This window comes from Lagopus muta, chromosome 2 (assembly GCF_023343835.1).
Source record: "Lagopus muta isolate bLagMut1 chromosome 2, bLagMut1 primary, whole genome shotgun sequence".
NCBI classification, from domain to species: Eukaryota; Metazoa; Chordata; class Aves; order Galliformes; family Phasianidae; genus Lagopus; species Lagopus muta.
Genome location: NC_064434.1, coordinates 556,621 through 570,047, shown reverse-complemented (window position 1 = coordinate 570,047; position 13,427 = coordinate 556,621). Strand labels below are relative to the sequence as shown.

The window sequence follows — 13,427 nt, the reverse complement described above, 5'->3', positions numbered from 1 at the left end:
TCGTGCCAATGCTTAAATATATATCACAGAATGACCAATGCTATATCAACATTCCTGGCAACCCCATTATGCTGAAACAAGGTCTCAGCATTGCTGTATTTTCTGCTTCCAGACAGAAGGTAGGCAAATTTTGCTCAATAGTAACAACACTGTTGATCTAAAAGCAGTTCTGCTGTCTCATTGCAATTCAGGCGCCCTTCATCTTTTCGACACAGTCTTTATTCCCTTGGGTACGACTGAGTCCCACGAGCTGTTTGCAAACCCCACAACAATAAGCAGTACTGGAAGGAAAGAATGGAGTCAGCACCATTGGTTCTACTCAGTAACAAGCCAGAAGGCATTGTGAATATAATTCATATTCTTAAAGTTGCAAACTGCATAAAAAAAGAGGACACAACAAAGAAAGTAGACCAGGCAGACCAAGTCCAAGTGTCCAAACATTTGAAGTCACTGATTCTGCCAGTGGGTTTTATTTGCTGAACAATCAAATAGTCTGAAAAAGAGACACCAAACACTACATGGCAGCAGAGTCTGGCTGTAACACAATTCTCTCCTTTCTAATTCTTGGAGCTTGAAGAATCTGATTTCTGTTTCAATGTTGTCAGAGGCAGTTTTTTATTTGCCATCTTTCACAGGCAATTATTGCGTACAGAAACTCTTACACAAGTGGTTGCTGGATGATTGTGCTGCAGATTCCTATTAAAGTTGATGAATGTATTTCAGTCTTAACACTCGATAGCTCATAAAGCAATTGCAAAAGGACAGATGGCCTCTTGTAATTACTATCTCTGTTATCTTTTGTATTTCTGTCTTGTCAAGAACTCCAAAAAGATGAGAAGATTGCTGGGTGCTCTTTATTCCCAATAAAAGAGATCATCCTTGACCAAGGCCAGAACGATCTGATAGGTAAGCAGAGAAAATGAGCTTTATTGTTCCATTTAACGGATAAGGAGCTGAAGAACAGAGTTTAGAAGATCCTGGTTACATTTCTACAAGTTATCTGAACAAGGAATGCCAGAGATTGTTTCCTGGAACTGAGATGAAATGGAAAATACTTGCTGTGTCCCAACTATTAATTACTTTAACCCCCCCCCCCCCAAAAAAAAAAAAAAAAAAAAAAAAAGATAATTGAAGGTAATTGAATTAAAACCATGTTGAGTTTCAAATTGTGCCCAGAAATTGTTTGGAAATCTGCTTGCTGAACCAAGAAAAGGAAATGAATAATGATTGCACAGAGCAGTTTTATGAATAAAAGCAGTGAAGGCTCAGTTGCAGGCAGCAATAGATCCTCCAAAATTTAGTTTTGTTCTTGGGTTTTGGATGTACATGTGAGTTTGGCAGGAGTTTTCCTTGGTTGTTCGTGGTTTTTTTCCCCAGTTACTTCTTCTTCACCTATCAGTGAGTCTGTCTCCTGTAGACTCACTCCAGTACATCACATCTATTTCCTTCTTGCACTGGACAACCCCAAACCAGAGCCCAGTTCCCAGGAAAATACACAGGTGGTGACTGGAGGGGAAGGATCACTTACGTAGACATGCTGGCTAAACTGTTGCCATGGCAGCCCAGGAGGCTGTTGTTCTTTGGCACAGGGTCACACTGCTGGCTCAGGCCAACTTGTTTCCCATCAGGACCCCCAGGTGTTCGTCTCTGGAGCTGATGTCCAGAAGGCCCGCATCGCTCAGCTGCCGCTGTTCCACGGGCTGACTGTCACAGGGCAGGACTTTGCTCTTGCCTTTGCTGAGCGTCACCAACCTTTGTCAGCCCATTGTGATGAGCTCTCCTTGAACAGCAGCCTTGGCCTCCGGCGTGTTGACAGCTTCCCACAGTTTGATCAACTGCAAACTTGCTGAGAGCTCTGGTGCATGATCCACTTTTACCAACAAAGTGATGAACAATAACTGCTTGTTCTAGCATTCATCCCAAACAGACATCACTTGGAACCAGCCAACTTCTGGACTTTGCTCTTCTGATCACTTGTTTAACATTTTTAAAATTTCTAGTTAGCTTATAAAAAATGAGTAAATCCTGTGATAGTAGAACACAGTGAATAAAATGATGAAAAATGTGCCCACAGTAATTAATGGCAGAATCTGAACCAAAGAGGAAAACCAATATTTGTGGTGTTCATGTCAGATTCTCTTTCAGTGCTCTTTGCTCTTCGCTCAGCCTTGGATCACTTACGCAGTCGGTTCCCTCTATGATGACAACTTTTCTGAGATCAGTATATTAAGTTAATATCTATTACCCACCTACTAGGGCTAAACTGAGTTAACTGAAGTAAGCTAAAAAATCTGCTAGGATGTTCCATTTTTGTGCACAAACTGCTTTGAAGTTTGCCTTCAGTTAGGAAATTAGTTGGATATAATGCACTCAGGACTCAGACTCAGGACCTCTGAGCAGCTCTGTAAATACAGGGTATTGTTGTCTCTCGATGTTTCCATATATTGAACCGGAACAGAACACTGCATTTTTTGTGGTTTTTTTTCCCCTCCTTTTATTGTCTCTATTACAGTGATGTAAGGCAACCTCAGATAAGAGAAAAGTACCCCACTGATTTATTGTATGACCAGAACAAAATGATCTGTCCTTATCTGAACAGAAGTGGGCTGACATCAAAACGCTTTCAGGCACATTCCTAAATATAACATCAGAGACAATGCTGGCAATCTATAAAGTTAAGCATATCTGTGAGTTATGTACAGGGGAGTGTATGCAATGGTCTCCACCACCTTAAAATTTTGGTGATCTAAACCAAGACCTAATTATTAACTCACTATGAAACTCCAGTGCAAACAAGCCTGCTTTGCTTCACAGGAAGCAGCTAGAGCACCCACTGGAGTGCCACCAGCAGCAGGTCTCCTGTTAACCTCCATCATCTGATTGCATCTGATGCCATGTCATTCCTCTTTGCTCTGTCCTCCTAATGACTGTCTGGGCCAATGCCAGAAATCTGAAAACAGCAACCAGTTTGATGGCAAATGTGAGCTAAGGGTTTGATTTCAGCAAAATTTACATTGTCCTTTATCTCCTTGCTGAAATTATTTGTCATTGAATTAAGACATTAGGGGATGCTCTATTCCTAAGCAATTACAGGAAGAATGCTAAGGGAGGAGTGAGGTAATATCAGCCACCCCACACTGCTACCTGCACGCACTCCTTTCAGGCTAACACATTTAAGGTCCCAAAGAGCAGGCAGAGGCACTTTCCTGCCTTTCTTCTTCCTTACTCTCCTCTTCCAGAGATCTCTGTCACTTCTATTATTGCCACATTTCCTAAATTTCTTCCAGGAGCATTTGCCATCCAGGTAGAAAAATGTAGTTGTTACTTCCAATACTAGTGATTTCAATTCATCTTTAATGCTGAAGCAATTCCTTGCTTGAATTCTTTGGTCTAAGTGTCTGCATTCCTTTCGATCAAATGCCGTCTTCAAACATCTTCTCCCATGGAAGAGATTTGCAGACAGGGGTGGGTGACAACTGGGCATCATGCAGGTCAGCACCGCTGCTGAGATGAGGTAACTTGGAACAGAAGCCAAGTCATGGTGGGCAGTGCCACAATGGAGGCTGAAATCCAACATCAGGCCTTCACAGTGTAACATCAGAGGCTATCTTCTGTATGCAGATGGTGGTCAAATTAAATCAAAGGTAATAAAAGCATATATTTGCCCCCGTACCGAAATCAAGTCTCTTTTAGGTAGATAAATCTCAGCAATCAAATACTAAAAACTGTCATGATCCCTGTGTGCATTTCAGAAAGACCCTCTATGAAGGATGAATTGTAGTTAATAGGTTAATGGAGTTCCCCCACCTCTGTTCTGGACAGTGAAAGTACATTTTTGTGTCTAATTTTCACAGCCCACACCAGAGCACCAAACAAATGAATTCAGCCACTTCTTCACCATCACACCCATGGATGACATTTTCCCATTAACCACTGGGGATCTTCACATCAGCTGAAGTATCTGGCTAACATGGTACAAAACACAGTTATGAATTTATGGCTTCAGAAATTAGTGCCAGCAGCATTCTGTGCAATGTTTAGACAAGGCAACAGAAGGGAAGGGCAGTTAAATAAGATACTTAAGCTATTAAATGTTTACATCATAAATATTTATCTTTAGAAATTAGACATACTGCTATTCCCTGAATGTCATCAGCTATTAATTGCATAGTCTGGGATTGTAAACACACTTCTATTGTTTCCAGAGCATTTTTGGCTTTGAAGGCCGAGAGCAGTTGAAAAGCAGTCAAAATTTATTACCAAACAGCTTGTTCACCAGACAGATTTCCTTAATAGATTTTTCCCTGGAAAGATTTGAAATGGCAGCCATGGAAGCAGCCATCTCAGAGATGAGGTAGGAACATTGAAGATGAAGAAGACCCCAGTATATCTTCAGAAACTCGCAGACAGGTGATCCTGATGTAAAAATTTGCAAAGAATACACATGTGAGCAATAGAACATCTATTCCAGGGAAGATGAAAGGTCCATTTTCAGCAGTGTCCAGTCACCAGAAGACACTGCAAGCAAACGAATATTGGACAAGAGCAAAAGCAAAAGTAAATTGAATAATAATTTCCCCACGTGGATCAACAACGACCAGCAACGACTCTGCAGCAGCACTTCTGTTCAGCATAAGCTATGCTGACATCAATACAGAAATCTCTACCTGAATAAACATGCAGCATTAGCCCAGTGATCAGGCTATTTCTTCACTCTATTTCTCCATACTCTTTCCATCCCTCAGTCTTTGTCTCCACTACTCCACCACCTACCCTGGGTACATTGGGATAAATGAGTCAAACTACAGGAATTTCATCATTTTAGGTCTTTGCTTGCACCGTGCAATAATGCACAGAATAGCCAACTCAGTGTTGTGAAGTGCATCCTTCTGTGCAACAGAGAACATCATGGATGTCCCACCAGGCACCTTACAGCAAGAGATGGATGGCCTTCACAATGTTTGAAGATCAGTCTTCTGGAGTAGCGCTGTCCTGGCTGCAGGACACATTTGGTGGCGAGCTGCAACCAGGATGACCACATGCAGCTGCAACCAGAGCCCAACACCAGGAGAGAAATAAACACTCCCTGCATGAGACAAGAGTGCAGAGAGGGGTGGGTGCAGAATAATGGGGAGAACTTACAGAAAGGATCAGATCCTTTGTTGTGCTCAGCAGCTCTGTGGATGGAGAAGAAAGCCACATGTCAGATTACTGTCAGACTACTTAGGAGGAAGTTTTTGAGCCAGAGGGTGGTGAGGCACTGGCACAGGTTGCCCAAGGAGGCTGTGGATGCCCCATCCCTGCAGGCATTCAAGGCCAGGCTGGATGTGGCTCTGGGCAGCCTGGGCTGCTGGTTGGCAACCTGCACACAGCAGGGGTTGGGACTGGAGGAGCGCTGTGGGCCTTTGAACCCAGGCTGTTCTATGATTCTATGAGTGCATCTCTGGTAGAGAAATCCTCACCCACTCACTTTTATCTGGTTCACTTTTCTGATTTCCAGGGGAAAGGATACCTTAAACTCAGCTCTCAGCTGGAAAGGAAGCACGTTTCACACCTCTAAACAGTGCCATCCTATCCCTACCATTCAGCAGGGAGCAGCTGAGTCCATGACATCTACTTGCTGATAGCACCTGGCCTCCTCAGCTGTCACTGGTGTTTTGTCAATGACATCTCCTCTTGTTCCTAAAATAAGCTGTGCTTTAATTAATATTTTCCCTTGACCCGATTTCTCTGTGGAGTTGACAGTGTATGTCTTTATGTTTCTGTGTGTGTTTCTCTAGCACACGATGTCAGTGCTGGGAGCTGACTAAATAAACAAGCTGTATTTTGGGGAAAGAAAACCAACCCACAGCCTCTCACATTTTCATAAACACTTCTGATCTTTCTGTTTGAACCTCCTCCTCCTTCATCTGCATTGACGTTTTAAAAAAATGATCAGTTTTTAACCAGAAGGTCTTTCTGGAAATAAACTGAAAATGCTTGATTTTTAGAACCTCCATGAAGTCATCTTCTGGTGTTCCAAAGATTTTTCTCCCACTTTATTGCTGCAAAACAATTTCAACACAATCACTGTGGCTTTGTGGAAAACACTGGAAGCATTGACCACAGTTTTTGGAAAATATCAATGAATGAATGCAATCATAGAACCATAGAATCATAGAATCACCAAGGTAGGAAAAGACCCACACGGTCACCCAGCCCAACCATCCACTGATCACCAGTAGTTCTCACTAAACCATGTCCCTCATAGAACCATGAAATCACCAAGGTAGGAAAAGACCCACAGCCACATTGTGTGCTTTGGAAGAGATAACTGCTAAAACCTGTGTGCAGCATTCCCATAAAAACAAATCCATTTCTGCCTGCTGTTCAGCCCTGGTGGGTAACCCTGTAGGTAACTCTGTGGCAGTGATGGCTCCCATAGCTTTCTTTCCTCTCCGTCACACTGCACGGCTCTTTCCTTAGCACTAAATTTGCCTGTAATGATCATTCTAGTATATAATTACCACTAAAGTGCTCTCTCTGTGCTTTGTCATTATTCCTAGATACTAAATAGCATCACTTAGGACAAGGAATAAAGCAGAAGGAATAAAAACGTGCTGTCTTTCAGAGGTATGCCATCATTCACATGAATGTTGCTTGGTGCCAGAAAGTCTAGGTGATGCACCTTATTCCTACTCCCTCTCTAAATACAGGATCAGTTTCCCACAACACTGGTCCTAGAGTTCACCCCCAGTTCTGCTATCATTGAATGATACTGACACTGTTTGAGAACAAAGTCAATAAGACTTCAAGTTCTTACTCCGAAAGCTTGCTGGGACTGCGAAGGAGCAGAGTGACCTCACTGCAGTCTTCCAGGACCTAAAGGGAACCTATATGGTAACTGTTGAGTCATGTCCTGAACCACTGATTGAACACCTGGGAACAGAACCCGGTCAGCCCTGGGAGCACAGGTGAAGGCAATTCAGCCGTGTGAGCAGAAGGGCTGCAGCCTGGTTGCATCTCTCTTACACATCATTTAGGGCTGACTGCCACTGGGGAAGCATCTCTGATTGGAGATCCCTCCTGCTGGAGTTTCCCTTATGAGCCTAGATCTTTGGAGATGGGTGAGTACTTTTTCTTCATAACTCATGCCTATCACATTAGTCCCTTTGCTGATTCACTCCTGTATCGCTGTTCTACTGCATTAATCTTTCAGATTGTAGCAGAGCCTATAAACAGGAGGGGAGGCAACCCTGTGCAAGGACAAATTATTATCTGCTATTGCAGGACAAGGGTAAATGGTTTGAAGTTGAAGGAGGGAAGACTGAGGTTGGATGTCTCTTTGCTCTGAGAAGAGTGGTGAGGTGCTGGAACAGCTGCCAGAGAGGCTGTGATGCCCTGTCCATCCCTGGAGGTGTTCAAGGCCAGGTTGGATGGGGCCCTGGGCAGCCTGGGCTGCTGTGAAATGGGGAGGTTGGTGGCCCTGCATGGCACAGGGGGGTTGGAGCTTCGTGATCCTTGGGGTCCCTTCCAACCCTGGCCATTCTGTGATTCCATGGCTCTATGAAAGCTCTGTACCTTTACGGAAAGATTTATAGCATTCTTTCATCTTGTGTTTCACATGAGTGTAAAAGCAAAAAACCTCTGCTCCCATGAAAAATGTATGATCTGGTTTGTTATCTAGTGCTGCTAACCTTATATGTGTGAGAACTTGATTGAATTGGAATTTGGGTAGTCAACCTGCATGATGTATCCTAATGGTGTGGGGATCAGAACACAAACTGCATCTTCGCTGTAGGCCGTATCTTGGGACAGAAGATGTTCAGGGGAGGCCTCAGGACCAGCCAGCTCTGGGACCTGTGGGAGTCATTGAGCCAAACTGCAGCTCATTACCTGAACGTTCCTTATGCACACAGAGAGAACTTTGCTTTGTGGTGATCTTTAGCCTGAAGTAGCCCCAGTCCCAAAAAATAAAGCTGGGCCATCAAAATGGTGAATCCCATCCTTCTAGGGATTTCTGTCCAACCAGTGAAAGCGATAGGTTTGTTTGAGGCAGCTGAAAACTGGTTTTATTTCAAACCACTGCAAAGGATGAGTACGTACAGAAACAGCCAGTGAAGGGAAATAAAACAGCCTTATGAAGTATCTGAAATATCTCATTTGAGTTTGACTTTTATATCATGTCGGTGGAAGGACTGAATTACTCATTTTAGAAAAAAACAAAAAACATTTTGCAATCCTGAGAATGGCAGCCCAGGGCATAAGGATCTGATTCTCCTCTGACTTTATTAATAAATGAAATCAAAAATATCAGACTGATTTCATGATTCTGACTTTTCCTTCTGCCATTTAGTTCTCCTGAGGTTTCCTCAGGTCCATTTGTTTCAGACTCTCCTCAAAGGAGGAAGGATCCAGGATTGGCAACATACTGGAAAGAGACTGCATCAACTGATCCACGTCACTGTCAGTGTCTATAGTACAGTGTTACTCAGGAGAGCAATGGGATAATCTAAACCATAGCATTTGGGCAGTATCATCAGGTTGTGACTCATCTGAAGTATGCCTAAAAAGTTTTACATAATGCTCCAGAATATCAGGAAGATCCACTTTGAATAAAACTGGCTAAAAAATGCATACACACATAACAACAGGAACTACAATCCTCAAGTCAATGCTGCCTTGTTTGCCTCCCCCTTTATGGGTAGTTCACAATGGTGTTTGCCCCACTAAAATTCTCAGCATGCAGCAGAGCTTTATCTTTATTGGTCTTTGCTGGTGCAATCATCTCTGTTTTTTCTTTTAGTCCTTACCAGTGTTGGTGCTAAAGATCATTGCAAAGCACAGGGCACAGTGTAAGCCTCATCTCTGTTGGTGCTTCTAACTACTATGAAGAATACCTAACACTGTCACATGTACCTGACTGACTGCAAATACAAGTTTGCTGCGTTATCTGTTTGACGACAGCCCGTTTTTCAGATGTACTGCTGAAAGCTTTCAGTATCCCCACTGTTAATTTCTTGTGCTAAAGAAAAATTGCGTTTGTACAAGGGCTGCTCTGAAAGTAGTGCCTCCTACTTTATGATGTTAACCCAGGGTGTCAGAGGCAGATGCTGGTGGAACGGCAGTAGAGGCCCAACGTTCCCCCCCGTTTCCAGTTGTTGCTGTGTGACGGATGGCAGCAGAGGGCAGGCTGACAGAACGACATCTGACGTGGGAGTGGGGATGCAGCAATGGGGTGGAACTGAATTCCTCCATGAGGAAAGAATGGCAGCCACTGGCATTCACTGATGCTTGTGAATGTTGATGGAGACCAAGCAGTGTTTGTGAGCACAGTGAGGGGTGGGTGGTGTGTTTCAGCAGTGACAACAGTGGGTAACCTCTACTGGTGCTGGTTTTTATAAGCACAGCAGCAGGCCATCATTCATTTCTGGTGAAAATGCACAGCTGATGGCTGTGACTGTGCTGAGAATTTGATCTATCAAACTAGTGTTATCGTGCTCCTTGGATCTGTTGTAGTATCTGTGGAAATAAATTGGAGGCGCTACTTCTGGAGCAACCTGCATATTAATGTTATTAATAACTATCACACATGTACTAATTAAAATATTTAAGTCATTTATTTTTACATTATTCTATTCCCAGAACATTATTCATAGCGAAAATGACTTTTATTTGCTATAAATTCACTGCGATACAGCACCGAAGGAGCTGACACACTGTTAATATTAAAAAGAGTATTTAAAATGTAGTGGAAATTCCCATGAGAAAAACAGAAGGCTGCTCTATTTTCAAAGTAGTTTAAACCCAAATGGGGTTAAGAAATACAAATTCTGAACCCGTTTAAGAAATGAACGTTTAAAAATAACATAGCACTATGAATAGTTTTTATTTAATAAAAATAATTGGTTTGCCAAGGCTGAAACGTATAAATCAGGCTGGCTGTGCTGCTGTCCAAAAACTTCATAGAATGAACCATAGAACCATAGAATGGTTTGGGTTGCAGGGCACCTTTCCATCATCTCGTTCCAACCCCTGCTGCAGGCTGGGACACCTCCCAGTACACCAGGTTGCTCACAGCCCCATCCAGCCTTCTTGTACCAGAAACACCTACCTTGATGTAACGGAGGTTTGGACTGCGGTGTGAGAGCAGTAAGGCTGCATGGAATTTATGACACCTCAGCTGTAACCAACCTTCCTTTACAGGTATTTCAGGTTTCTGCAGACTGCTGCCACATATTTTTACTAAGAAATAGCTCCGTAATTTCATAATTTAAAATTAATGCAATCTTTTGGAGAAAGCTAATATCAGTGCTCCACAGCTAACTATGAACTCGCAGCATGGCCTGGGTTGCAAAGGCCCACAGCGCTCCTCCAGTCCCAACCCCTGCTGTGTGCAGGTCGCCAACCAGCAGCCCAGGCTGCCCAGAGCCACATCCAGCCTGGCCTTGAATGCCTGCAGGGATGGGGCATCCACAGCCTCCTTGGGCAACCTGTGCCAGTGCCTCACCACCCTCGGGGGGAAAAACTTCCTCCTCACATCCAACCCAAACCTCCCCTGTCTCACTTTAAAACCATTCCCCTTGTCCCATCACCACCCATCCTCACAAACAGCACCCCTTGACTTGACTCAATCTTTAATGACTCTCGGTCTTGAAGGTCTTTTCCAACCAGAAAAATTCTATGGTTCTATGAGTATGTGCTCTGCAGAGAGAAATGCTTCACCTTCTCAGCATAAAGAAGTAAAGCATTTTTCAGGTTGATTTTTGAGTTGCCATGTGTGTATGAGAACTTGGAGAGAGCTGTTGCTTATTGATTCATGCATTTATGAGTGATGTCCAGAGCTATGAGGAGAAGACTAGGAATTGTCTCTTTTAAATCAGTGTTCTTTTGGCTTAATTAATATTTAACAATGCTGAGTAATACCAATAAAAAGTAGGTATAGTTTCTCAAGTGGGACATAGCAGGCTTTTTAAGTTGACAATTTTACACAGTTCATATGTATCCATATTATAACTTGATGGTGAGCAGCAAGGCGGAGATGAAATGATGTGTGAGGTGTAAACAGAGGCAAAATACGGCCCTGGACAATGTGTGGAATGGTAGCGACGGAGGTTTTGTCCTGTTTCCAACAAAGCCTTTCAGCACACAGGATATTCCTCACCATTTAATATCAGATACGTTAAGTGTTTTGAAGGAAAGAGTATTTCCAGTTTATGGATGGACACAGCTGGACTGTGCTTGGACAGGATGAAAGGAGAATAACTAAGGACTTGGTTGTGGAATGAAATGCACCGGAGTATCAGGATCAGGAAAGTAGATCTTATGACTGCCATGGAATTTGAGGCTGCTTATGAAATTCTGAAAACAATATTGCATTTGGAACACAGTCATCCTTCTCTTTAATTGCATACCAGGAAGCGAGTTTTGCTGAAAATGAGCCAGCTATTGACACGCTCCTTCTGCATGCCGTGGCAGCTTTACAACTTTATGTTCCCTTACAGCACAACACATAAAAAGAAAACAGACACATTTACTCCTTAGAGTTTCTGACAAGCACTGGAGAGGTAAACATGCACCCGTGAACAAGGGGCACAGCTGTGAGCATGTGGGATGATATGGATCACAGCTGGACTGTGGGGCATATTTGGACCAGAAAATGAAGAGGCTTCGGGGCACAATCCTGGGTAGTGGTTGTGATGGTTTGTACTGCTGAACTGTTCAAATGGCAGCGTGGAGATGACAGCCTGACTGTGGAATCAAGATAATTTAGCAGTGGTGTGGTATAATACGGTACTGTGTAGCGTGACGTGGTGAGGATGTCCATTCTTGTCATAATCTGATAAGGGACAAGATGTGCTTTGTTTATGAGACTGTGAGTGAATATCAAGATCTAAACCAAGAGAATGGGTGGGGAGGAAGGTGACTGTAGTTTGCTTTGAGTTTCCAACTGCTCAAGTCTGCTGGAAATAGGCAAAATATTTCACTATTCTCTTGTACTGAGTGTCTTTTTCCCGTGATTCATGCTCTCCTTGTCTTGTTATCAGTCCACAAACTATTTCCCATCCTACTTTCCCTATTCCTATGAGGAGGATGAGTGGAAGAATTGTGTGCTGGATGTTAGTCACCCATCAGTGTGAAACCACCACACATGGAGTCCAGCGGTGTTTGAAATGACCTCGTTCAACTGCTGGTCAAGGAGGACTCAGGTCTGCAGACACTTTACGTGAGAATTTCACTTCTTGTCATCAGTGAAAGGCAACGCCTATAGAGAACAATTCATCCCATCCTCAGGCACTCAGAGTGACGTGGCTTCTGAGGGGAAAAGTCCACAACCAGAGGCTGGACAGATCAAGAAGCACAAATAGTTTGCTCCTACATAAGTGAGGTTTGTCTTAGCTGTTCCAATGGCAGTGCTAATGAGCTGAAGCAGGGTAGCAAGTCGGGGATGTCTTGCAAAGTCTCAAGTCACACCAGAAGCTCTGCAAAGTAGCTGAGCTGAGATATCACGATGGAGAAAGCAACTTAGATCCTTCCCACATAGGAAGCACCTTCCTGCAGGCAGCTCAGATGTCACACTTGATTCCCACTCCAGCTGCCTTACACTTCTTCCTTCATCTGCAGCTTCTCAAAAATGAGAAGCGGCCTTGAGCTCTGTAGAGAGGTGGGACTGCTTAGGATCTGCATGCATTATTTCAACAAATCCTCAGAGATTTCCCATGTCCAAATCTTCATGTCAGCTTATCTTTTTTCAAGAATTCATGGAGGGATCCCTCAAGGAAAGATCTTCCAAAACCAGTGGTTTGTTTTACAGCACCTGTGATGTTCAAGAGCAGAATTCCAGTTGCTGCAGCAGTCTAGCAATGTCAGTCTGGACCTACGTGTTTTTTTCTAGCTCTTCATCTACACTGGGGACTAGAAACTTTGAAGCAACATGCCAGTGTTTCTGAAGAGCCTTTCAGATTTCACTCCTTGCCTTCAGACACTTTACCAATCACCTATCTCCTGCTGTACTTCTCTGACATTCCTCTCAGAACATTTTTTGCTCATTGAAGACTGTATGAAACCTTCTGTGACAATTCCTGCTTTAGAACTGCAGCATTACATCCTGTAAATGGAACTAGGCCATGGAGCCTGCTAATTTTTTAAGCTTGTTAAGACACCAAGGCTTTAAGTATTAAACAAATGCCTTACAAACAAAACACACAAGAGTACAATAAATTACAATCAACTTACACTTAAAAATAACCTGCTTAAAAATACACGTGTTAAAATATAAAACATACGTAGCTTTGAAGAGGAACAATTTTTTTTTCTTTTTTTCCCCATTACATCCAGTTAATTGAAAAATGGATGATATACTTGCAAATCTTCACCACCTGGTCCACTTAGTGGGGACGTGGCAATATCAGCTCAACAGCCAAGGATCAGAAGTTACACATTAAGCA

General features: G+C 43.1%; 1 long non-coding RNA gene across 1 annotated transcript; it reads right to left on the bottom strand.

Annotated features, from left to right (window-relative positions):
* Positions 1-4,122: 4,122 nt before the first annotated feature.
* On the bottom strand, positions 4,123-6,872 carry LOC125688862 (uncharacterized). The gene is made up of 3 exons (XR_007374917.1): positions 6,803-6,872; positions 5,143-5,177; positions 4,123-4,518 (listed from the first exon to the last, which is right to left on the bottom strand). It is a non-coding gene; the product is annotated as an uncharacterized LOC125688862 (long non-coding RNA).
* Positions 6,873-13,427: the final 6,555 nt, after the last annotated feature.